The sequence below is a fragment of the Mandrillus leucophaeus genome, unplaced genomic scaffold (genome assembly GCF_000951045.1).
Source record: "Mandrillus leucophaeus isolate KB7577 unplaced genomic scaffold, Mleu.le_1.0 Scaffold695, whole genome shotgun sequence".
Taxonomy (NCBI): Eukaryota; Metazoa; Chordata; class Mammalia; order Primates; family Cercopithecidae; genus Mandrillus; species Mandrillus leucophaeus.
Genome location: NW_012107530.1, coordinates 1,533,943 through 1,560,390, shown reverse-complemented (window position 1 = coordinate 1,560,390; position 26,448 = coordinate 1,533,943).

The following is a 26,448-nucleotide window of genomic DNA, read 5'->3' as shown; positions in this document are numbered from 1 at the left end:
AGCCTTGTCTATGTCTTTATCTATACATACCATGTTTACCATTTGTATTCCTCATCAGATCTCTAGTCTGCTTTTTTGTTAGAAGTATGTTTCAACTATTTTCTTAAGAATACTTGAAATTTCTCAAAATGTATGTAACCAGCTAAATAGATCTATAGGTAGGTAGATAGGTAGGTAGGTAGATAGATAGGTACTACTATCTACTACTAGATAGGTAGGTAGGTAGGTGGATAGATAGATAGATAGATACATACATACATACATACATACATACATACATAGATACATAGATAGATAGATACATACATACATACATACATACATAGATACATAGATAGATAGATAGATACATAGATAGATAGAGATATAAACATTGATATAGAAATATGTGTCCAATAATAACACTTCTGAACTTAGGACCCTCTTGTTGACTCCTTTAAAAAAATGGTAAACAGTCGGCCCTTCATATCTACAGGTTTTGCATCACAGTTTCAACCAACTAGGAATTAAGTATACTAAAAAAAGAACAATAAAAAATAAAAAATAATATAAATTTACAAATTTAAAAATACAGTATAACAACTATTTACGTAACATTGATGCTGTATCTGGTATTAGAGAGAAACTAGAGATGATCTAAAGTATACAGGAGGATGTGCATAGGTTATATGTAACTACTGCACCATTTTATAGAAGAGACTTGGGCATCTTAGGTTTTAGTATCCTCAGAGGGTCCTGGAACCAATCCCCCAGTGATACCAAGGAAAAACTATCAGTTATTTTTCCATGGGCTTCCTAATGCATATATTGCAACTGAGGAATCTGGTAGAAGTCAGATTTTTTTTAAATTTATTTTATAAGAACATTATTTTTTTACCTGAAAGCTCATATTTTTTTTAATCCTTATAGATCATAGGTTTTACAAGGTGTGTCTTTGTGATTAATCTTGCCTAGAACTCTATGTTCAGTCTGAAGACTGATCTTTCTCCCTCAGAGTTAATTTTCCTCTATTATCTGTTTAATGATTGCCTCTACTCTGCCTGTTCTTTCTTCTCCTGAAATGCATATATTAATATGTTAGGTCTATTAGGACCTATATAAGAACTCCAGGTCTTCCAAGGCTTTTATTTTCTCCATTGTTATTGTCAATTTCTTTTTATCTGATTCAGTGTTTTGAGAAATTTCTGGTCCTTGATTATTCATATCACTAATTGATGTCTCAACATTGACCAGCTTGCTCTTCAATTGCTATAAAAGTTGTTTAATTGTAAACCCACGTCTTATTAGTACAAGAAAGTCTCTTTGCTACTGTATTTGAATCCCCTTAGGCTTTTTAAACTTTAATTCAGATTTCTATTTGTCTTCTTCTAACAGTTCCATTTTACAGGTTCTGAATATTTTTCTTTGACATTTCTTTCTGACCTACCTACTCCCAACTCCATTCTATTATAGATGAACAGAGATTCTTCTGCCAGTCCACTGGTCTAAGTAATCATTATTAAAATAATCTAAGTGGTGATAGAAAGCCACAAGCACTCTTTCCCATATCAGATTAGATTATTTGGGGTATACTATTGAGTGCTGAGGTTCTTTACATATTCTAGATACTAGCTCTTTATTGGATATATGGTTTTCATATATTTTCTTCCAGTCTATAGGTTGTTTTTTCATCCTTCTAACAGTGTTTTTCACTGAGCAAAAGTATTTAATTTTGATAATGTTTGATTTACTGATTTTTTTCTTTTTAAGAGATCATGTTTTTGATGTCATGATTAGGAATTTTTCCCATCCCACAGACTTTTTCCTATAATTTTTTCTCAAACTTTTATGTTTAAATCTATTATTTATTTTCTATGGTGTGAGGTTTAGGTCAAGATTCTTTAAGATTCTTTATTTTTTCTTCTCCTTCTTTCCTCTTCTTTTTTTTTTTTTTTTTTTTTGCCTATGGATATCCCAACTATTTTTAGAAAAGATGTTTTTTCTCCATTGAATGATATTTGTACCTTTGTCAAAAATCAGTTGGTAGTTGATTTTACTTATGTGAAGCTATTCTTGGGTTCTGGGTTATACTTTAATCCTTAATAACTTTAGAGAAAATAATTCTCTTGTCGTGGCCTTAAATGTACATTTAAGGTGTACTTGATTGCCCTGTAACATGTCCCTTGATTTTCTTATTTTTCTTCTTCCTTTCTTAACCCCATATCCTCATAGAATTATCTATGTGGGTTAACCATCAGTTTATCAGTTTATTAATCAAATCACAGTATTTCTTTGTGAAGATAGTTCTGCATGAATTTTTTTTGATGAGGGAGAGACATAGATGATTTTAGGTAAACAGATACAGAACTTCCTTTACTGCGGTAAAGGAATATTATCTTTAATATTTTCATTCCCAATTGTTGTAACTCTTCTTCAGACACATTATTTCTACAAATATTCTGTTTTTCTGCCTTCTCTGTATAATTTTTCATTTACTTTTATCTATTTGTGGCTTTCCATTTTAAGTATTTCCAACTTATTCTTCATGACCATGTATGTTTACTAGTAATTTTTTTATTTCCTTTCCAATTTTAGCACAACTTTTATTTCTGAAATAGCTTTAATTATTTTCGGTTTTTTACTGAATTGTACTATGTCCCTTTTTAACTTTTTATATTAAAAATCACCTTTTATTTGGTCTTATATCTTTTTATTTTAATATATCTTTAAGAATCTATACTCTTCTCAATTTATTTAATACAATGGAAAGCTGTTTTGTGTTACCTTTGCTTCAGTTTTTAGGATTAATGATTCTGCTGACATGTATCTTACAGGTGGTATGACATAGTAGTTAGGGGTGGTAATATCAGATTGCCTGGTTGCTAATCTCATCTACTACCTTCTTAGATATATGACTTACTTAACCTTGTTATACTTTTTTTAATCTGTAAAATAAATGCATAATAGGAAATTAATTGTGAGAACAGTACCCCTTGGGAAGAGATTCCTTTAATTTAATAGAGTCCTAAGAAATGCATTGGTAAGGGGAGCACCACAATTCTTGAAAACTTCTTTAGTGTAGATCAGAGAGGACAGTGGAAGACAAATTATGGAACTGAATTTCATGATTTCAGTGTAAAATAGGATTCTGGAATGACAGATTTCATGTGACAGTGCTTAATCTTTGGAGTCAGTTATATATCTACTGTATATAATCATAGAATTATAGGAGTGGCTAGAATGTTTTAACCTACATGAGTCTGTGTCAGTGACTTATAAATTAATGTTTTCCTAAAAACAATATAGATGAGCAATATCTAACTCGTTGCTTCATCTATATAACCAAAAAACAAAACTCTCAGTCTGCTGTGCACAATCTTGACCCAGGTCAGTATATAGGAAGTTGAAGGTCTTTTCTGAGTTCACAGACCTAAGACAGTCCCCTCAGAGATCCTTGATAGAGGGAGGATTGGTACTTTTGTGAGAAGACTGTGCTGCAAAGCCAGGCATGTATACTATACAACTTCCTTTAGACCTTTCCACAGAATAACCTGCTGACTATAACTAGGTGAGTGTGTCCTGGGGAAAGAAATATCTAGCATCTCTGTGGGCTATTAATATAGATTCTGAATGTAAGAGAGACTCAAAAAGCTGCTGTGGTTCACAGGTCAGAGTGGGGCTTATAAAAGGCAGGTGATAAATGTAGTCTTTGCTTAAATCTATTTCACTGTGAGTCTAGCAGATCCAAAGACCCAAATTGAATTTATTTCACAGTAACCAGCATCTGGCGGATTGCTTTCATAGACTCTTCTACCAGTGGAATAAGGGCTTTTATAGTAGAAATAGTTATGAAAACATTTGGAAGTCCACCCTTCCCAATAAAAACAATAAATATCACATACATGGTGGGGAGTGCATAAATTTTTGTCCTCATCAAAGACTTTAAAGATTTAGAAGTGATGATTTCTATCATATTCTTACTTGTCTGTTTGGTCCATGCAAAGCTAAATGAGTTTGGAAAACTATTGTGAATGACTAGTAAACGTAATGAGGTTAAATGCCTGCCATTTCAAATGTGGTATATTTAAACAAATTAACAAAACTTCTGTCACCTAGTTTGCAGCTACTGACATGGTAAATGATGTTTTCTGAAATCTGATCTGAAAGTACAATTAGAAATTTATCACCTTGGCAGGGTACGGTGACTCACGCCTGTAATCCCAGCACTTTGGGAGGCCAAGGCGGGCGGATCACTTGAGGTCAGGAGTTTGAGACCAGCCTGGCCAAGATGGTGGAAACCCCGTCTCTACTAAAAAAAAAAAAAAAAGAAAAATTAGCTTGGCAGGGTGGTGCATGCCTGTAGTCCCAGCTACTTTGGAGGCTGAGTTGGGAGAATCATTTGAACCCGGGAGGCAGAGGTTGCAGTGAGCTGAGATCACGCCACTGCATGCCAGCCTGGGTGACAGAGATACCCTGTCTAAAAAAATTTTAAAAAATAAAAAATAATTTTTCACCTTTACCCCCAGAGGATAGCATTTACATCTTCACTTTCCTAATGTCATGGTTATCTTAAACTCGTTTGATCTCTGGGGAAATATAGTCCAGAGGATCATAATCATCTTGAGTCTCAGAGAATGTCCCATTGGCCTATTGCATTGATAGCATCAAACAAATTAAACCTGGCAGAGCAGAAAGCAGCAAGGACTAGATACATACAGGTGTGGGGCCATAGCTGTTGGCCACCTAAAGGTTCACTGAAAATTCACGAGCATGAGGCAGATTGATTAATAGGAGAGAAGGCATACAAATGTTTTTAATATGTATACATTAGAGCCTTCAGGATAAAGATCCAACTTTCCAATGAGTTACAGAAACTTATATACCATTTTGAGGTTACGGAAAGAATGGAGGCTTCAGTCCTAGTAAAACAGGTTATGGTATTGAGGAGAAGAAGAATTCTATTGAAGGACAATAACTGATTGTGAAGGAGAATGACTGGAATGGAGATTAACTAACTTGTAAAGAGTTGTCTTTAGAATTTAAATGATACTTGGAGACAATCTTTATACTAGTAAAAAGGTCTGCTCAGGTGAGGTCACATCTTGGTCTGCTTTAATGAAGTATTAAAGTATTATCTGCAAGGGATAATGAGATAACAGGGAAGGAAAGAAAGAACAATTATTCTTGGTGGGTCTGGATCTTAGGCAGATAAAGGAGCTTCAGCTTCTTTGGAAGAGATATTTGTGAGGGTAAGGTCAGAGAGACCTGAGGCTTCCTTAATTCAGCATGTCAAAAGGACATATTTGAGAGTATCAGTTTCTGATCCCCAACACAGGAAAATGGTTACTCTGAAGATAAACTGGGGGAAATAATAGAGTGGGCCAGACTGGAACAGGGTGGGGAGTGAGGCATTTCAATGTGTGCATTTTTTTATTGTTTTGATTTTTGAACAGGAATTTATAATCAATTCAATATGTGATCAGTTCTCTGTGTCTACGGATTCTGCATTCAAGAATTCAACCAACCACAGATCAAGCATATTCAAGAAATATTTTTAAAAATATAGCAATTAGAAATAATACAAATTAAAAGCACACTATAGCAACTATTTTTACAACATTTACATAGTATAGGTATTATAAATAACCTAGAAATGATTTAAATTAAATGGGAGGATTATGTAGGTTATATGCAAATACTAAGCAATTTTATATAAAGGACTTGAGCAGCCACACATTTTGGTATTCAAGGGGTCTTGAAATTAATCTCCCATAGATACTGGGGGATGATTGTAAAATATAAAGTATTAAACAAAGTAAAATTTAACAGCAACCCTGGTTAAATCCAACTTTCTACCTGCTCCATAGTTATACCTGTGTAGCAAAATGATGCTGGAGAAAACACAAAACCTGCTGACTGATCTAACTTTAAATTAATTATCATCAATCATAAGTAGGCCTTAATGCTTCCTGGCAACCATACTCAATTCCCCCAGCATATTCATTTCTTACTATCTGAGAGTACTATTTCATATTTTTCTGTCTGTTACAACATCTCACCTTTCACTCTCAGTTGAAGATCTTGCTTCCTAATTCATGTAAAAATTGGAGCAATTACAAAAGTATACCCTGTGATTCACATAGATCAATTATATATCTAACAACACGTGTATCTGTGTACTCTGCCTTTCCTTGTGTCACAACAGATTAACTATTTGCCTTAATTTCTAAAAGCACTTTCTCCCATCTCCTCTTGTTTACACAAGGACAGTGAAACCATCCTTGCAATCATGGCAGTGAGGGAAGTCTAGCATGGCTGACTCCGTTCTGCCTCTAGTCTCATCACGCTGGCTGTCCTTGCTCATTTCTTGGCATAGGCCAAGCTAACTAAGGGAGAAATTTGGTTTAAAGTTTAACTTTGAAGCAGGGATGAAATAGTCCCTCCCTAAAACTAACCCCCTCCTTGCTCAGGGATGGAAGCCACCTCAGGGACTGAAGCCACTTGATGAAAGGTCATGAAATTAAGATGATGGGGCCTGAGTTCTTCAAAAATGTAGCCATAATTTCTATAATCCCTTACTGCTCAGGAGTCATATGGCCAGAGGTCACAAGGTTTGGGACTTCCTTAAATCTCTTATAGATAACATCGTTATAACAATAGTGATGTTGTCTGTAGGAGCGATTGAGGAAGCGACAGAGTAATTGAGGAAGATACAGAACCTGAAATTGGTCTTTTGAGGTGTTTTTAGACTTTTGCATCTGACAACCAACTAAGCCCACCTGGACCCGTGACTCATGAACACATGACTCATCTGGACATGTGGCTCCACCCAAGGGTGGACTCAGAACAAGCAACCCCTTTTCCACACTCTTATGATTTCATCCCCAATCAATCAGCAGTACCCATTCCCTAGCTGCCTACCTATCAAATATCCATAAAAATCCTAGGCTCTGAGTTGGCACGGAGGCTGATTTGAGTAATAATAAAATCCTGTCCTCCCACTTTGCCAGACTTGTACTAATTAAAACTCTTTCCATACTGCAATAATGCTATCTCAATGGTTTTATCTGTGCAACAGGCAAGAAGAACTCATTGGGCAATTACAACAGCACTCTGCAATATTCCCCTTTCAAAAATATTATCAGTTTCCCCCTTGTAAGACAAGTAGCTGTGCACCAGTCAAGAGTAGGCTGAGTTAAACATCTGGTGCAGCATGACACAGTGGGATTGGAGCGCAAGCACACAATCCCATGCATTATATAATCACGGTTGTGTAACCGTGTTATGGGTAGGCTCATGACTTGGCTCTGAGCCGCTATTGTCTGTGAAGTGCATAAATGTATCCCTGACACTGTTAGAGTGCATGCATAATAAAGCCATATCCCACCTGCCTGTGGCCCCCCCAATTGTTCTTTCAACTACCAGTCACCCATCCACCAACTCCCCTTGGGCCCCAGCTAAGAACCTGACACCCCTTCAATGAGATTATTCCTACAGCATATGAATGTGCTACTGTTTCTTTTACAATAAAAATCTATCTTGAACACATTCTCCTCTCAAACTACTCTCTTTCTCATCAAAAATACTACTGCTGATTATAAGTGATTGTATCTAATTTATCTCTTTACATTGTGTCTTTATATACACATTAATCAGTGATTTTCCCCAATATTCCATTGAAATAATTTTAATAAACTTCATATTACTAAATCTAGTATTCAAATCTCAGTCTTTAGATACTTTACTTAAGAGAAGCACTTTACATAGTTGATCATTCCTATCCTCCTACTAGCAATAAAATCATGACTCGGACTCCAATCTAGGTTTTCTTTCTACTCCATTAGCTGCTACTTCCCAGTGCCCTTTGTTATTTTTGCCCTCCTTTTCCTGATCTCTGCAGGATAGTATCCTAGGGTTTTTCAAAGCTAAATCAAAGTCACAGATACTTATGTTCCTTAAATAACCAGCCGGTGACCTCCTTCTCAGTATCACCTTCAAGACCCTTGTCATCCTCCAGAAACAAATCTGCTCTTGCCCAAAGAGTTTGCTGTGTCCTACCAGAGACCCTCTGTAGAGATCTGAGTTCTATGGCAGCCCAGAACACTCATAGTGCTCCTCTGTCCACATCACAGAAAAGATATCCCCTTATGATGTAGGAATGTGGGAGGGTAATCCAGAAGCAGCACCCACACACCTGTAGATGGTGGGCTGGTGAGTAGTCAAATATCTCTCCCTGCCCCTTCCAGATACTTAAATAATTTGAGAGTCTTCTTTTTGTAATCCTAAAAGACCAGTTCCATCCAAAGTTTAGGGTAGAGTGACAAAAGATGAATGGCTATAATAGGGGTACACTGTAAAGTTACCCTTGGCTAGGATACCCACCTCCCATTCTCAAGCAAGAACACATCAATGTTAAGTAATATTTCTTCTTGATGAAATTATATTATTCTCACACTCAGGGGTTTCTTGGTAGGGAATCCCTAATAAAAATTTATTATTTTTCTCATTTTTCATTTTTGCCTTCATTAGTTTCCTGTAGTGTTTCTTCTTGTACCTCTTTGTGCTTTATTAAAGCTCAGCTGTGGAAATTATCTTACACTAAAGAACATAAATAAACTTTTATTTAGCAAGATGAGGAAATTAGGGAGATGCAGTAAAGACAATTGAGCTCATTTTAAAAAGCACCAGTGTTACTAATACTCTCTCACTCATTACTCATTCATTTCGCTGATTGCTTTAACAGAATAGGAGGCATCACTTCTCACCTGGATAATCCAGTCATTCTCTGTGGGGGTCAGGGAAGACAAGTCCATGAGCCCTAGTTCCTGGGAATGAGAGCATGAATCATTAACACTTTATATATTTGTGTGTTATTTCTCTCCCTCTCACTCTCTTTCTTCCTCTCTAAAGGAAGCAGAAGGAGGTTATAAGAGAAATACGAGTTTAAGAGTTCATCTCTAATGGGAGTTTTATATTCCGCATTTGGTGGAAACAAGTTCAGGGGATCCAGAAAACAACATTTACTATTTCTATTGCATAGTAGTTTATTTCTCCTATAAACCTGTGTTTACAAACTCAGCTCAACACTGATTCTACCACTGGAACTGCTAGAGGCCTCCTTTAATCCAAATAATAGAAAGTATCTGTGACATATTTATTCACAAGTGTTGTTAAAGTTCTTGCAACAGGAGATATGTAGAAACTAATTTTTAGATTCCGCATCAGTTAAGAGAATCAGCAAGCCTCTTCTCTTTACACACGGGAGCAGATTGAAAGAAATTATTATCTCTATCTACATAAATGAAGGGAAATGTGTCAGTTACAGCATCTCATGAAAGGTGCTGGAGGGATTTTTGGCAAACTTGGAGGGGCTGTTTGAAGTGGACCTACTTAAAAATATAGGCTATGTGGCATAAATAGAATTCACTTTGGTTTGCCTTGTAAGATGAGGGCTGACATATCACAGAACTGGGCCTTTATCCTCTAGAGTAGCTGGTTTGCAGTGAAGCTGTTCCTCACCAGAATGGCAAACACAGGTGCTCTGAGGTGAGTATTATCAGTAAGTATTTATTTAACAATGGCTAGTGATTCCCCTGATAATAATGCTGGTTAACAGATCTAGTAATGCCATAATCACTAACATTCTATGAACTCTCACTCTGTGTCAGGAACAATTCTAAGACTTTACTTGTGCTGTGTCATCAAATCTTCAAAATAATTCCACATGTAAGGTATTCTTATTAACCCCTTCTCACCTCCCCACATTTTACAAATCAGAAAAAAACCAGACAAAGTAAATGCTCATAACGCCAATAGGCAGCAGTGTTAGGAGTAAATCATGTCTGCTTATTTGAAAGCTGTTGCACTTGATGGCTACCTTCTAAGACATTAAAAATCAGTAACACAAATAAATCAGACACAGAAATACAAATACTGCATTATCTCACTTATATGTGGAATCTCGAGAAGTCAAACACATAAAAACAGAATAGAAGGTGGTTGTTAGGAGCTGAGGTATGGGGGAAATGGTAGGGGTTTGGTCAAAGAGTATAAACTTCCAATTATAAGATGATTAAGTCCTGAAGATCAAATGTACAGCATAGTAACTATAGTTAATAATAACCTATTACATACTTGAAATTTGCTAAGAGAGTGGGTCTTAAGAATTCTCACCACACACACACACACACACACACACACACACACACACACGTATTGCTAACTTTATGAGCTGATGGATGTGTTAATTAGCCTGATTTGTAATTACTCTATAACATATATGTACATCAAAATAACACATTGTACACCTTAAATACATACATTTTGTGTTGTATATGTTTTGTTGTCAATTATAACTCAATAAAGCTGAAAAAAAATTAGTAGCACAATCTTTACCAATACATCCCTGGTAAAAGGATATGATGTAAAAGTTAGCAAAGTCATCAGCAAATTGAGAACAGAAGAAGCAGAGCGGTTTGTAATTTAAGTTAGAAGGTTTGAAACTTCAGAAATTAGAGGAAACCCACCACGGAGCAATACAAGTTAGCCATGGTGTAAGTGAGGACCAGAGAGAACTCCTCAGCTTTCTCTGTGCTTTAGATATACATAAAATGCCATGGAAAGACAGCTTGAATCAGAACAAGAAACCTGGTACCTCTTTGGTACCAGTCTTTCCTTACTGTCGATAAAATCGACAGTTTTATCGATTGTCAAATGTGGAGTGATAACTAGCCCTTCTCGGAAATGACTTCATGGGAACGTCAAAAGAAAAATCTTAGCTAGCTAGCCATATGCCCAGGTAGAACTCTGGTACTCTACCACAGAAATATGGGCAGTCAGCACCCAGAAATGTTACAAGTCACCCCTGCTCTCATTTAACCCAAATGAAGAATTACTTTAATCAACTGATTTTGGAGGTACAAGGGCTGGATTCTTCAATTGGTTGGTTAGGAAAAATCATAAGTGGGCTTTATTTTATTTGCTAATTATAAAACAAATACACATTTATCCTGGAAATTTTTTAATGTACTGAACTGTATAAAGAAATATAAATTACCCATATCGCCAACCCTTCAGAGGCAATCAATGTTAGCTGACACAGTGTTTTCAGATCCTCTATCTACTGCTAACTTCACATCCCAGATGACCTACTAAAAACTGAGATGTTCTGAAGGAGACTGATTTATGATTAACAGAAACTGTACAAGTTGTGCTGAAAGTCTATGAGGAGAAAATCCTCTTTTCCCTTCTTCTCAGGCTCTGAACAACCATTTCTTCTCCTGTGATGGACAATTTGATTAAGGCAAACTGCCTACACTTAGAAAATGTGACATGTTATTGGGGCAGAGGATTTTGCTGTAGCCATTAGAGATAAGATTGACTGGTGATACAGCAATATGTGCTTTTCTGGGATAGTCAGAGCCAGATCTTCAGATAGCACTTCCTTTGTTAGCTTCAGACCAAATTCAACAAAGTACCTAAGGGAAAGAAATTAGTTGGCAAATCACTTGCTTATCAACTCTTTTCCTATTTTAGGGCTGTCACCCTTTGAGGGAATATGGTGGGTGAAAAATTGACACTTCTCCATCACAGAAGGTTCTTTCTCAAGATTTTGTTACTTTGTGTTGGGAAACAGCCCTTCTGCAAGCTCTCTCCTTGTTGAAACTAGCATAAGATGAGGTCAAGGACAACTTTCAGCAACGTTTCCTCTTTGCCTTTATAGAGTGCATTTGTGTTTCTGATGGGTGCTGTAAGAACCGTGCATGTGTTCACATGCGTACAGAAATACATCTCTTTGATGTATTCACCATTCAGCAAAGATTTATTCACCCTTGTCCATGTCTATGTGCCAGGGGCTATTTTCATTGCTGATGCTGTGGTAATAAAATCACAAAGTGTCTGCCTTGATAGAGTTTACCTTTTAGTAAGCGATACAGACAATAAACAAATAAATAGTATCTAGTATTATTTGAAGTAATGCCAAGCACAACTAAAGAAAACTTAAAAGCATTGAGCAGACATAATCGGTGACCAATGCTTCTATTTTACGTGGGATAGTCAAGGGAAAACTCTCTAAGGAGGTGGCTTGGAGCAGAAGTATGAATAAAGTGAAGAAGCAAGTCCATGAAGGACTGCAAGAAAAACCAAACAGAGGAAGAGCAAATGCAAAGGCCTTGGGAGCAGGGGGGAATGTGCTTGGCTTCCTCAAGAAACAGCAGGAGGGAAATGCTTATGCTGCAGTGAGCAGAGCAAGTAGGAGTAAGAGGAAAGACCTTAGAGATCAGCAAGTAGAGCTTTAAACACAACGAAAAGACATCATCATGGCACAATCACTCTTTGGTTTCTCCCTGCTTCTGCAGCCCTGAAGCCTAAACTTCACAGGATACCTACGGTCTTTGATAATCTGGACACCATTCAATATTCATAATCTGGACACCATTCAATATTCAGCTCGAAGCCTAGCCCATAGTCACTATTATTTTTTTCAGTTGTACTGAGCTAGCACATATACCCAAAGTTCCCAGGTATTTCCTTGCCTCTTTGCCTTTGCGTGGACAATTTTCTCAGCCTCAAATGCTCTTATCCACATTGACCTGGTGAATTATGATCCTCTGACAGAAAACATCTTTTATGTAAGGTTTTTTCTGGCTCGCACAGATAATCACACTTGTCTTTATGCTATTTCTAGCATATTTTATAGCTGCTTTGTAGTAATTACTTGTTTGCATTGCTACTTCCCATAGAAAAAGTTGTGCTTTGTGCAGTCACAGACTAGGTCTTTGTCTTTATATGTCTGATGTAAGTACGTGTAAGTACAAGGCCACATGGCACAGTACAAAATTAATAAGTGACTTCTGAATAAATGAATGAGCTTGTGCATGCCTGAATGCCTGAAAGGTTGTCTGAATGAATTTGGGGTTTTGTTTTACTTCAGGTCAATGATACAAAAAGTCCTCACAAAATGGACTTCTCTTTCATTCTTATTCAGCCAGGAAGACAATTTTTGCCTGAACTTTTTCTTTTCCTAATAGAAAAGTGCAAGTGAAGTGAATGTCAAGAATGTTCTATGCATGAAAAATATAATAGCTACATAATACACCTGTCAAAATGGTGTTTAAAATAAAATGCTACCAGACCCATATGACTGAAGAGGTTTTGTGGGAGTTGCTATTATAAAGCAGTTTTTAACACTCTGCTCAGAAAATTATCACCTACGTGAAACTTTCAAAGCAACTGTGACTTAGAGTTGCAACTGCACTTGACATTACCAGTAAGTCATTTAAAACATTTTGTACATCTATTCATTGGTTTGCAAATCTACAGAATGGGACAACTTATATGTTGTAAAGGCTAAATGTGAAAAGAATGAAAGACATTTTAAAAGTTTTCTTTAAATAAGTTTGTCCTTTACTTAAGGTAAATGTCTAAATTTAAAATAGAATGCTAAGTATATGAAAGTAATATGTTTCTAAATATTACAAAGGAATAAGAAATGATTTCCAATATGATTTAATGACATAATTAAGTTGGAAGTAAAATGTCTTCATAAAAGTTGAGGTACTAAACATAAGAAGTAGGCTTAGGAATTGAACTAATGATGGTTTTATTGCACTATTTATTCGTGTCCAACTTCTATTTTCTTTTCTCACTTTTCTAATTACCTTAAGTGCTGTTTGTCCTCTTTCTCTAGTCTGGGCAGGGCTGGGCTGGTCAGTTTCTGAGGTCCCACTGGCAGAGCCTAATAAAGGAAATGCTCAAGGTGAACCTGTGGTGGACATTGAAATCATGGGTGGGCAGAGCTAATGCAAATGTAGAAATCGAATCTGGCAATTTTGACTTGGGAGTCTAAATGCATTAACAAAATGGAGGAAACAAAGGAGGAATTGATACCTGAGGTCCACAGTGTCTATGAAAAAGAATCAAATTCCGTAAATTATTTAGAGATTTATTCTGAGTCAAATATGAGTGACCAAGGCCCAAGGTGCAGTCTCAAGAGGTCCTGAGAACATGTGCCTAAGGCGATTGGATTCCAGCTTGGTTTTATACATTTTCGGAAAATAGAAGTTACAGGAAAGGAGGAACAACTCAAAGTGGGGGCTTCCAGGTCATAGGCAAATTCAAAGATTTTCTCATTGGCAATTCGTTGAAAGAGTTAAGTCATTATCTAAAGACCTGGATCAACAGAAAAAAAGCATCTGGGTCAAGATAAGGAGTTGCGAAGATGAAGGTTCTTATTATGTAGATGAAGCTTTCAGGCAGGCTTCAAAGAAAATAGATGGTAAATGTCTCTTGTCAGACCCTAAAAAATGCCACATGCTTAGTTAATTTTTTCCTGGATCAGGACAAATTTTCTCCAGGACCTAGAAAGGGAAAAAATCTATAGAATGTAGATTTGCCCCACAAGAGATAGCTTTGCAGGGCCATTTCAAAATATATCAAAGAAATATACTTTGGGGTAAAATACTTTGATGTCTTTCAGGCCATGCTGTCATGTGATGCTATACTACAGTCAGGTTGAAATTTGGTCTCTTTTTGCTACAAAGAATCTGTTTAGTCAGTCTTAAGATCTGTTTTGATGTTAATGCTGGTCAGTTGTGCCTGAATTCCAAAGAGAGGGGCATTCAATAAGGCATGTCTGACTTCTCCTTTCCATCAGGGCCTGAACTAGTTTTTCAAGTTTACTTTGTAATCCCCTTGACCAAGGGTAGGGGCCCATTCAGTTGGTTGGAGGACTAAGAAGTTTATTTTTGGTTTACAGCAGCCTGGAGAAGTAGGGGGCAAGGGAAAGAGTGGAGAAGAGAGGAAGGAAGAGGTAATACACCTAACATTTATTCAGTGCTTACCATAGTGTCAGGCATTATTTAAAGTACCAGAAGCAGAGAGTACACAATTAGCCAACAGCATCCTTGTACCTACCTGGATTAGACTTGGTTATCTGTTGCAGTAATTACCTGGCACAGGTGGTTTGGTTTACAGGAGGACCTATAGTGGTAAGATGGATAGTCATTATTTTCCATTACTTCATATCCTCTTGATTCACTGCTTACCACTGGTGTTTCTCCTTCCCTTTGTTTTCAGTTTTTCAGTTTGATTGTGGATTCCTAAACCAAAATTACTAACCTGATTTTCTCTAAATATGTTCTCTTTTTGACTGGAAATACTGTCAATACTTAAACAGGACATCTAATGATGATTCACAGATCTTTAACATTCTCTCTAATCAACTGCATGTCATAATCACTATTTGGATATCCCCTCATCACTTAAACTTAGCATGGTCATCCTTGTCACTTTCAAAGGAACTTCTCAAGACATTAATGGAATTATACATTTTAGAGAGCTACTTTAGACATTATATTTATTAATGTGTTCATTTCTTTATTTGCAAACTGATTGATTCTAGGTTTCAGGTCTTTTTCTACATGGTTGTTTAGAACACCAAGTACAGTGCTTGGCACATGGAGGGACTCACCACAGATTCAGTTTACTGAAGCAAACTCAGGGATAAGTAAATATGAAGCAACTGAGTAGCTACAAAAACATAAGTTAGTTAAAATATTTGAAACTGTTCATAAAACATCTCTAGCAATAGTCTCAACCCTGGAATCTGTGTGTTCATAAATTATTTTCAAAATTTCAAGGAACATAAAATGTGCCATATACTTTATTGAGAAAAATTATATACCTATGTTACAGGAAAGGGGTCCTGATCCAGACACCAAGAGAAGGTTCTTGGATCTCACACAAGAAAGAATTCAGGGCAAGTCCATACAGTAAAGTGAAAGCAAGTTTATTAGGAAAGTAAAGGAATAACAGAATGGCTATTCTATAGACACAGTAGCCCCAAGGGCTGCTGGTTGTCCATTTTTATGGTTATTTCTTGATGAAATGCTAAACAAGGGGTGCATTATTCATGCCTCCCCCTTTTAGACCATAAGTGTAACTTCCTGATGTTGCCATGGCATCTGTAAACTGTCATGGCGCTGGTGGGTGTATAGCTGTGAGGATAAACTGAGGTCACTCTCATGGCCATCTTGGTTTTGGTGGGTTTGGGCCATCTTCTTTACTTCAACCTGTTTTATCAGGAAGGTCTTTATGACCCGCATTTTGTGCTTACCTACTATCTCATCCCATGACTTGAAATGCCTTAACCCTCTGGGAATGCAGCCCAGTAGGTAGGTTTCAGCCTCATTTTACCTAATTACTATTTAAGATAGAGTTGTTCAGGTTCACACACATCTGACACCTACATATATATGGAATAACACAGAGATTTAAATTGTAGTGCCATTTAAAGCACCAAGCAGAAACCACAAAAATTTTATTAATTAGGCTGGTAAAAGAAAATGTGATACATCAATAAAATGGCACACCACACTAAATACTATGTGTGTGTCTTTGTTCAAGAGAAAATCATAAGGTACAGAACATTGTGTGAATATTATTATACTGCTTGAATTTACTGGAAGAATGTATACCATACATGAAACTGGGAGATTAGGATTATAGCTAGTGTTAGGGTTAGCATTTGGGGCAGGAGCTTGAAAGTCAAGCTTACAAGGAGGACTAAGTTTTCACTGTATATTCTTTATAATATTTAAATTTTTACCAGATGCTTACATTAGCTTTTATTTTTTTAAAAAAAGATAACATCTCCAGATGACTTAAACAAAAGACAAGAAATGTAAAAATTGCAGAGAAATCTGAGACAGCAAGGCTTAATATTCAAATAAAACCAGAGTGAATTTCAGAATATGCCTTCCAAAACATTCTTCTTTTAAGATATGACATTATAGCTCAAGGGATCAGAGTCAACAATCTTGGATAGCTAGAACTTTTTGTAATGACTTTCCTGTTCTTTTTCTTCCAAGAGTATCACCTTCATTTAGTATATAACTGAAAGAGTCAGGAAAATTTACTTGGTGCTAGTTCGTTGCAGGTTTCTGCAGCCAAGGTTGTAGATAAGCAAAAGGAAATCTTTCAAATTTCTCATTTATGATATTTAAAAACACATTTAATCCGTGTGAGCAGGTTTAGAAGTACTGTAAATCATTTTGTGTGAGTTATAAAGGTAAAGTATAGACTGAAGAATGCCCTGAGAGTAGGCATCATGTTTCGTATGCCTCAATGGTCTTGGGCTGGGACATTGCACAAGCCCCAAAGTATATTGGCTTCCTTATAGAAAGTATTTCCAACTGTTTTAGCTAACTCTTCTTCCTGTCCTCAGAGTTACCAAAGAACACAAAAATTATGCAAAAGTGGGTTCTAATACAGTTTTACTTTTATGTAGATAAGGCATATAATCCCACTAAGACTTCTTATATACAAATAAGCCACAGATGACTTTTGTGTAGTGGCCCCTAGGTTGCTTACTTCTTCAGTATAACTGAAATTTTTATACATCAGATTGTTTTAAACATAGCCCAAACAAGTACATTTTAGCCACTTAGAACCTGCCTGCTTTGCATACAATGGTAAAAATCTGCTAGCCATAGATGAGAATAATTTCTGGTGCTGTTGAGCAGACATCACTCAGATAGGTAAGCCCCCTTTCTGATTTTCCTCTCCCAGGAATTTTCTTTCCCTCTTCCTCTTCTGAGTAGAAACCCCCACTGCCTCTTGCCTCAGGCCAGATGCGTGCTATGAAGGACTTGCCTGCATGCAAACCTGACAAAGCAATACTCAATAAAGCTTGTGTGCGCTACTGCCACCTCGTGGTCGATTATTTTCCTTGATTAGCCCCCAATACCTTGAATTGGATGTGGCTCCTCCAATTTGAAATAATTTGTTTGGAATTATAATAATACAACTTCGAGGTAATTACCTAGTTCTGATTAGAAGATGCAATTTGTAGGGTGAAAATAAATTGTTGTTAACTTGCCTTGAAGAAAAAAAAACTGAATTGCATGGCTTATCACTACAAAGAGGTTGAACTTTCTCATTTCTAATTTTTAGTTTGAAGATAATGAGCTATTCTTAGGTTACGTAGTCGACTTAAGGTCACATAATTAATAAACCCTTAGGTTTTGAACTTAGGATATTGTTTAAAGAAAAAGTTTAGAATAATAAAATTGAACAGAGTTTAACTGAGCAAAGACTGATTCGTGGAATCGGGCAGCCCCCAAAACCAGAATCCGTTCAGAGTGGCCCCAGGGCTGTCACGTGGTCAGATAACTTTTAGGGACAGATAAAGAAAAGTGATTTACAGAAAATGGAAATGAGGTACAGAAACAGCTGGATGGGTTACAGTTGACCATCGGTTAATTTGAATCTGCCTTTAACAGTTGACTGCTGGTGGTGGGCTGAGACTGCTATGTTTTAAAAGAGTAGGTTACAGTCTGTTTACATATCAGATGAGGTTACAGTTAAATATGTTTGGTGAAACCTTTAAGTTTGATTATTTCCTTTTTCCAAATTGTCTTCTTCTTTTACAAAGTAATAGGGTTTATCTTCTTTTTCTATCTTCTCTTAAGTAATTTTTTAAATTGATGGAATTTGAGTTTTTACTTCAAATTTCAGCTATTATAAACAAAGGTGCTGTATTGGTCCGTTCTCACACTGCTATAAAGAAATACCCAAGACTGGGTAATTTATAAAGGAAGGAAGTTTAATTGACTCAGTTCCACATGGCTGGGGAGGCCTCAGGAAACTTACAATCATGGCGGAAGGCAAAGGAAAATCAAGCAGTTTTTTAACAAGGTAGCAGGAGAGAGTGAAGAGGGAAGAGGCCTTTTTAAAACCATCAGGTCTCATGAGAAGTCACTCACTATCACGAGAACAGCATGAGGGAAACTGCCCCCCCCATGATCCAATCACCTCCCACCAGGTCCCTCCCCACAACACATGGGGATTACAATTCCTACTACAATTTGAGATGAGATTCTGATGAGGACACAGGCAAACCATATTTGGTGTGTTAAACAATCTTATGCATTTATCCTTACACTTATGTGATTATTTATGTATCTTTCAAAAGTCTTGGTTGCAAGTAACAGAAACCAAACCTGGTTACCTTAAAAAGTAAAAAATAGTGCATTGAGGGGCTGTATTTTCCTCATGGAGATGAATGGAACCTGGGAGAGAACTTTAAACATAAGCAGGAATCAATTAAACTCCAGAGGGCTGGGCAGCAGGAATGCTAAGGAAGGGTTTCAGCACAACAATTCATTCATTAAAGTCATTACAATGAAACAAATCATCTCTAAACTGCCTTACCACCCTTGTGACGTCAACTTGAGGAGATCAAGTTATGGGAGCCAGCTCCCGATTGGCAGAAGTCACTTGTCCTCTGAGTGAGGAGAGGAGGATGCATGCAACCACTTCAGCTTCCATACAGTAAAGTGGCTTCTACCTGACACGTATCTCCAAATCCCATAGGTGAAAAGAGTGTATTCATTATGGGTTTAAACTGCATTTTAGGAAATTTGAAAATTTTGAGTTAAGATAAGCATGTTTTAATAATAAAATCCATTTGATTTCCCAATTTCTATTAGGGTATGAGTCATTTTCTTAGAAATTAGTAAGAGTTAATTCTGTAATAAGACAATTAGCTCTCTGTTACAGGTAATTAAAATCTTAAAAATTTATTTGACTTTTTATGATATATTTTGATATGCATATGTATCATTTTCTTTTCCTTGTATGCACTATTTTGCTATTCTTACAAAGTCATCTCCAACTGCAAGATTATTGTCATAAAAACAAAGCAAAAGCCTCTTGTTCTTATTTTAAAAACTTTCATGGTTTTGTTTTCAGTATCTAAAAATTCTACCCACTACCTGGAATTTATTTTAATACTAGAAATAAAGCAGCAGTCAAGCTTTATTAATTTTTAAAAATTGACTTCTTGGTTGCCTTTTGTCTCAAATGACTAAAATGCTATCTGCATCATAAAATTAATTCTTACATATATTTAGCTTTATTTTTTGACAATGCATTATTTTCTATATATTTTAATTATTGTATACTTATATGTGTTTTAAAATCTGGTTGGGCTAGTTCCTCTTCCGTATTCTTATTTTTTAGAACTTTCAGAGGACTATTTCTACTTATTTTTACATATTAATTCTAAATGTAGCTCTACTGATTACTTAAAAAAATATTTTGGTTTGGGAACATTTTACATTTATGTATTAACTTATGGAGAATGGATATCTATAAAATATTGAAACTTTCAAAGAAAGAAGCACTTTATGTTTTTTACATGGTTTTGTTTATTTTTTGACCAACCAAAATTCTGATAACCCGTTACATGGACATAGCACACTTTGACTATCCCTTCATCAGTTGATGGACATTTGGGTTGTTTCCACATTCTGGCTATTAATAAAAATGCTGCCATGGACATTCATGTACAAGTTTTTGTGTAGAAACATATGTTATTTCATGGGTATAGACCTAGAAGTGAAATTGCTGGGTCATATGATAACTTTATGCTTAATATTTTGAGGATCTGTCAAACGGTTTTCCAAAGTGGTGCTACCATTTTACAGGCTAATCAGTAATATATGAGACTTCCAGTTTCTCTACATCCTTGCCAAGATTTTTTACTATAGTCATACTAAATAGTGAATGTGAAGTGGTATCTCAAGTTGGTTTTGATTTGCATTTTCCTAATGACTATTAATGTTGAGAATCTTTTCATGTGTTTGTTGAGCATTTGTATATTTTCTTTGAAAAAATATTCAGATTTTCTTATTTTTAAAATGGAATATGTTTTATTTCTTTTATTGAATTATAAAAGTTCCTTACGTATTCTTGATACAAATATCTCATCAGATATGTAATTTGCAAATACGTTCTCCTTGTATGTGTATGTTCAATGAATTGTCTCTTCACTTTTGCATGGTGTCCTTTACAAAATTATCTAATTTTGAAAAACTCAAATTTACCTATTTTTCTTTTGTCACTTGTACTTTTGTGTCAAGAGCCGAGGCCCTAATCCAAGATGATGAAGATTTACCACAATTTTTAAAATAGTTTTGCCGTTTTAGCCTTTCATTTGTGACAATGATGCATTTTGAGATAATTAACTTTTCTGTATTGTATAAAGGAAGGATTCAACTTCATTCTTTGCATGTGACTATCCAGTGATCTCAGTACCACTTGTTTATGTTATTATTTTGATATAATAGTGAATTCTTTTAAAATAAATTATTGGTTTGCCTCAATATTCAGAAATTAGATTGTTCTGTCTTAGATATTATTATTAATGCTATCTAGAATTCATACAAGATGTTTGTAAACTTTTATCTCTGTTTGGCAAAGTTTAAATCTCATTAGATATATATTATATTAAAATTTGGAAGAAACTCTCTGGGACTAGTGTTTAATTGGTCTAGTAGATTACTGCTACATTTCTGAACATCCTCTGTAATAATGATTTGCATGGATTTTTCATTTATTCTTAGGTAAGTTTGGATAACTTTCATTTTTCTAGTAAAGCATAATTAATTTGTATGCTTAAATTTCCAAGCCGTAAAATTTTTTCTTCCATTTTTAATTAAAGGTTTAGCTTTCCAGCATTGTGATCTAAAGAATATTTTCTGTGTTGTTATGTCAGATTTCATTTTTGCATAATAGTCAAATTTTGTAAATTTTTCATAATATTTGAAAAGGCAGTAGATTCTCTTCTTTTACATTATAAAGGCTAATAAAAACACCCACTATACCTATTTTATTAAATTTGTGATTTATAGTTTTATAGCCTAACTTAGTTTCATTCTGCCTGATCTATCATGAGCCAGGAGATATAAATGGAGTTCCCAACTACTATGTCTTGCTTTATTTCTCTCCTTGGATTTTGCTGGAGATTTTGCTTTACACATTTTGAGTTTTAAAAAATTTGATGCGGCTGGGTGCAGTGGCTCACGCCTGTAATCCCAGCACTTTGGGAGTCCAAGACAGGCGGATCACAAGGTCAGGAGATCGAGACCATCTTGGCTAACACAGTGAAACCTCGTCTCTACTAAAAATACAAAAAATTTAGTGGGGCATAGTGGCACACGCCTATAGTCCCAGCAATTCAGGAGGCTGAAGCATGAGAATCGCTTGAACTCAGGAGGCGGAGGTTGCAGTGAGCTGAGATCATGCCACTACACTCCAGCCTAGGCAACACAGTGAGACTCCACCTCAAAAAATAAAATAAAAAAATAAAATAAAAAAAAATTGGATGCACAGAAATTTATGAAAGTTTAGATTTTCTTTGTAATCATGACTTTATGGTTTCATATTCTTGTTGTAGCTGTTCCAGTTTGAAGCTTGATTTTAACCATGTCAACTATTAGTATCTCCATATTTTCTTTCTCTTAATTTTCATTTGCCTATTTTTTAACCTTCATTTTATTTTTGACTTTTCTGGGTCATTTTATATTAGATATGTCATGTATAAAATACATAGGTGAATTGTGACCTAGCGGAATAACCTTTTTTTTTTTTGCCATCATAAGCTACTTTATTCTGTTTATTTTATTTATGCCTGTCCTGTATAATTTTTGTCACTCTATTTGTCGCTTTCCTTCCTTTCTTTTAATACTTCTTCCCATTGTTACACTATTATTTTTGTGTTTATGTTTACACCTCAGTATCACATAGACACTTTTCTCACTTCAAAAATTCCCCCTATATTCACCACCATAGCCGTTCTCCCCAATCCTCATACGTTCACCTTTTTCAGAATACCGTACCAATGGACTCATACAATATATAGCCTTTGGTATCTTGTTTATTTCATTTAGCAAAATGTATTTAAAATGTATTCGGGTTGGAGGGTGAATCAATGGCTCACTCCTTTTCATTGCTAAATAGAAGTTCATTGTATCCATGTACCAAAATTCGCTTACCTATTCTTCGGCTGAAAGACATCAAATACGTTTCCAGTGTTTGGCAAATATGAGAAAAAAGTTGGTAAAAACATCCACATACATGATTTGTATGAAGATAACTTATCATTACTCTTTAGTAAATAATGAGGAGTGGGATTGTTGGGTCATATGGTAAGTGCATTCTGAAAAAAAAACTGCCAAAAATGTTTCCCAGTGACTGTGCCATTTTGAATTCTCACCAGAAATGAATGAGCATTGCTATTGCTTGCCAACGTTTGGTATTGTTAGATTTTGGATCATTATTATTTTATTCATTATAATGTGTAGTAATATTGTATTATGGTTTTATTTGCATTTATAAAGACTAGTGATGTTGAGCATCTTTTCATTAATATAATTGGCATCTTCTTTAATGAAGTGTTTTTTCAAATCTTTTGTGCATTTTTCTAATTAGGCAGTTTATTTCTGTACTATTGAGTTGTGAGAGTTCTTTATATATTCTTGATATAAGGACTTTATCACATATATGACTTGCAAATATATTTGCCCATCTATATATCATCTTTTCATTCTTTTGAGTGTCATTTTAAGAGCAAAAGTTAGTTTTGAAAAAAATATAATGTATCATTTTTTAACAGAACATGCCTTTGATGTTGTATCTAAAAATTCATTGAGAAATACAAGATTACACAGATTTTGTCCTATGTTTTTCTAGAAATTTAAAAGTTTTATGTTTTATTTTGAAATCTATGATTCATTTTTGGTTCATCTTTTTGTGAAATGTGAAGTAAATGTTGAGTTTTATTTTTGCATATAAATATCCAATTATATTAGTAATATTTGCTTAAAAGACTGTATTTTATTGCCTTTGATCCTTTGCAAAACCAATCAGTTTATTCCATTTTTTGAGCATATATTCCTGGGCTGCTCCTTTTGTTCCACTGCCCTACGTGTCCACCTTTTACCAACATCACATTGTCTTGACAGCTATAGTTGATAGTAAGTCTTGAAATCATGTAATTTGAGTCCACAAACATTGTTTTTCTTTCTCAGAATTGTTTTAACTATTCTAGTTCCTCTTTCTTTTCGTATAACTTTTAGGATCAGCTTGTCAGTATCTGCAAAAAAAAAAAAAAAAAAGACATGATTTTCATTGGAATCTTCTATAATCTATTGATCAAGTTAGACAGAACTGGCATCTTAATATTGGATCTTTCAATTTATGAGTATGGGATAGCTCTCTACCTATTTAGAACTCTGATCTTTGTCTTAAGTATGTAAAAGTGCTCATGATACAGATTCTGCACATGTTCTGATATATTTATATTTAAGTACTTCATGATTTTGGTACTATTATAATTGATATTGCTCTTTTTCTAGCTTCAAGTTCAAATTGCATATTGACAGCATAAAGAAACACAACTGACTTTTAAAGATTGAACTGTTGTCCTACACGCATATTAATCTCACTTATTAGTCCCAGTAGCATTTTTGTATGTTCTTTGGAATTTTCTAGATTTATATTTAAGCTGTCTCTAAATATGAATAGTATTATTTTTTCCTTTCCATTCTGTATGTCTTTTATTTCATTTTCTTTCCTTGTTGCACTGATTGGGTCTTCTGCTATGATGTTAAATAAGAAGGGTCTAACAAGAGATCTTGAGCTTATTTCTGATCTTTGGGGCAAAGACTAGTATATATGATAATCAATAACCTTGATAATTTGAATTAATTGAAATAATATATAAATTATTTGTATATGCTTTCTATTAGGATAAGGATGTTCCTTCTATTATTTCTAGTTTTCTGAGAGTTTTTTAAAATCATAAATGGATGTTTAATTTGATTGAATGTTTTGTTCTGGTACTGTTAAAATGATATCATTTTCTTATTTATCCTGTTAATGTTGTGAATTACAATGATTGATTTTTGTATGCTGAACAAGTCTTATATTCTTGGATGAACCCCAATGGTTGTGACAATTATCCTTTTTATATATTACTGAATTTGATTTGCTGACAAGTTGTCAAGGAATTTTATGTCTGTTTATGAAGGATATTGAGCTGTTATCTTTGTATATTGTCTTTGGTTTTTTGTATTAAAGTATTGCTGGACTCATAGAATGAATTGAGAACTATTTCTTTTATTTTATTTATGAAAGAAATTTTGTAGAAATCTTATTATTTATTCCTTAAATATTTGCTGTAATCCACGAATAAAACCATCTGGGCTGGCAGTCTTTTCTCATTTTTTCCCTCTTTGAAATGTTTTTTATTTTTTGAAAAAAGCTAAATTATTGATAGACACAGGACTATTCAGGTTATTTCTTTATTTATTCTTTTTATTTTTCCAAATTTTTATGAGATATTTAGGGGGTACATGCGCAGGTTTGTTACCTGGGCATATTGTGTGATGTTGAGGTTTACAATATGAATAATACTATTACCCACGTACTGAGCATAGTTCCAACAGTTTTTCATCCCTGTCCTCCCTCCTGCCTACCTGCTCTTGTAGTCCCCAATTTCTATTGTTGCCATCTTTATGTCCATGAATACCCAACATTTGACTCCTACTTATAAATGAGAATATGCAGTATTTGGTTTTCTGTTCCTGCATTAATTCACTTAGGATAGTGGCCTCCAGTTGTGTCCATGTTGCTGCCAAGGGTATCATTTCATTCCTTTTTATGGCCAGGTAGTATTCCATGGTGTATATGTACCACATTGTCTTAATTCAATCCACTGTTGATGGACACTTAGGTTGATTCCTTGACTTTGCTATTATGAATAGTGCTGCAATGAACATATGAGTGCATGTGTCTTTTTGGTAGAATGATTTGTTTTCTTTTGAATATATACCCAGAAACAGATTGCTGGGTCGAATGATAATTCTGTGTTACGTTCTTTGAGAAATTTCCAAACTTCTTTCCACCAGGGTTTAACTAATTTACATTCCCACCAAGAGTGCATAAATGTTTCCATCTCTCCTCAACTTCACCAGCATGGGTTCTTTTTAGTCTTTTTGATAATAGCCATTCTGAGTGGTGTAAGATGGTATTTCACTGTACTTTTGATTTGCATTTCTCTAATGATTAGTGATATGAACCATTTTTTCAAGTTTGTTGACTGCTTGTATGTCTTCTTTTGAGATGTATCTGTTCATGTGTTTTGCCCATTTTTATTGGGGTTATTTGGTTTTGCTTGTTCAATTGTTTAAGTGCCTTACAGATTCTGGATATTAGACCTTTGTTGGATGTGTAGTTTGTGAATATTTTCTCCCATTCTGTAAGTTTGATGTTTACTCTGTTAATAGTTTCTTCTGTTGTGCAGAAGCTCCTTAGTTAAATTGGGTTCCACTTGTCAATCTTATCTTTGTTGTAATTGCTTTTGAGGACTAACTCATAAATTTTTTCCTAAGGCTGATGTCCACAATAGTGTTCTATAGATTTTCTTCTAGAATTTTTATACTTTGAGGTCTTACGTTTAAACCTTTAATTCATCTTAGTTAATTTTTTATATGGTGAAAGGTAAGGATGCAGTTTTATTCTTCTGCATACTGCTAGCCAGCTATCCCATCACCATTTATTGAATACAGACTGCTTCTCCCATTGCTTATTTTTGTTGACTTTATCAAAGATCAGATGATT